General features: G+C 37.6%; 1 long non-coding RNA gene across 1 annotated transcript; it reads right to left on the bottom strand.

The window, feature by feature from the left end:
• Positions 1-100: 100 nt before the first annotated feature.
• On the bottom strand, positions 101-1,321 carry LOC131003753 (uncharacterized). Its single transcript, XR_009094784.1, has 3 exons — positions 1,229-1,321; positions 1,053-1,151; positions 101-705 (listed from the first exon to the last, which is right to left on the bottom strand). It is a non-coding gene; the product is annotated as an uncharacterized LOC131003753 (long non-coding RNA).
• Between the last annotated feature and the right edge of the window lie 305 nt (positions 1,322-1,626).

Genomic DNA, 1,626 nt, shown 5'->3' with positions numbered 1-1,626 from the left:
CATTTAAAACTTTTAAATATTTTTGATACGTGTACCATTTATTTCTAACTTTTGAAAAGGCGAGGTATTGAAGATTAAGGATGGGAGATAAAACGATACATCATCCTTTACCTTTTCCATTCATTTATTCCCTCAAAAAAATTACATACAACAGTCTAATCAGCTACATAACATGTTATCGTTGAGAGGTAATGAACTATGATTCCTATAATAGTTTGTTTCCTATCCTAAAACTTAAATATTTTCAGTGCTACAACAAATAACGTAATTCTGCAATCTACAGAAAGAATCATCAAGAACCTCTAGCTGAAAAATCTCACCAGAAAATATTCTCAGGCATCGGTTTCTTCATCTCCACGGCCAACAGCAAGTGTTGCTCCGTTATCACCGTAATCGCATCAACACCATAAGCTTACTATCGAATAGAACTTCTAACATAGAGACACCGTAGTCACTCTTGACGAACAGACATAATCAAGAATGAGAACTCAGTACCCGCGCAGAGACGTCGAGGCTCCAACTGCACTTCAGAACATCGATTGCATAGCACTGGGAGTTGAGGTGAGTGTATATCTACTTTCGAGCAGAACCTTCGAGGGTGTAATGCGATTTCAGCTTTTTCATAAACTCCAGTGTATCTTTATAGGATGGATCAGCCCTGCTTAATGGCTTACAAGAATTTACATGGTCTGTAGAATCCAAAACCTGTCCAAGAACAACAAATTGAATTAGTGTTTCAAAAATCTTGCATATAAGGCAACACTATCTGCACGAGTGCTACTGAGAATGACTACTTCTTGTGATCGATTTATCTGAAATGCCCCTAATAAAGGAGATTAAAACCAGCCGCAACAAGACCTATTACAGTTAAAATGCATTGCCTTCTTCCGATTTTATAATATCTAGAAACAGTGTGTGTAACATCACACAGAAAACTGACAACAAGAACTGAATGCCTATAGTGACATTTATCTATCAATTAAACTCTGCTCTCACTTTTCCTGCTTCCACCTATCTTTCAATCATGAAACTAATAAATACTGGAAACTTACTACAAGTTCACCAAATCCAGGATATGCAGATTCCATCGGTACAATTTCCATACGAAAAGCCCAGCCTCCATAACCCTCAACAATTGGGGTTACCTTTGTCTGCCAAAGCCAACAGATGTCAGATACGTGAACAAAAAACACTTTCAGGAAAAATGAAATCGAAGTTCACTGGTCACCTCACAAAAACTGAGTACATCAATTAACTTTTCTTGTAAAGTCGACGGACAAAATCATTGAGCTCTGTTAACCTAGGTGATCCACTTCTTAACTCTCCAATCTGGCCACAGTAGATAAAACTAACATTTATGAGATCTCATTGTTTTAGAGCTGTACGATGCCTGAAGTACATTTAAGCTAAAAGCCTGAAAGACCAGAAAAATCTTCAGTCAAACACTTACAGTCGGTGCAGGACGTAAACAAGACCCATGCGCCAAGGCATGTCTGCTAGCTTGCTGCCAAAATGGGGGCAGCTATAGAAAACCTGAGAAACATACAAATACAGTAATGAATATTTCTTTCAAGGTGGTATGACTATACATACATACATACATACAAAAAAACTTACAATTCCCAC

The sequence above is a fragment of the Salvia miltiorrhiza genome, unplaced genomic scaffold (genome assembly GCF_028751815.1).
Source record: "Salvia miltiorrhiza cultivar Shanhuang (shh) unplaced genomic scaffold, IMPLAD_Smil_shh original_scaffold_266, whole genome shotgun sequence".
NCBI classification, from domain to species: domain Eukaryota; kingdom Viridiplantae; phylum Streptophyta; class Magnoliopsida; order Lamiales; family Lamiaceae; genus Salvia; species Salvia miltiorrhiza.
Note: the sequence above shows the minus strand (reverse complement) of the source record. Positions and strands in the feature narration are given on the sequence as shown.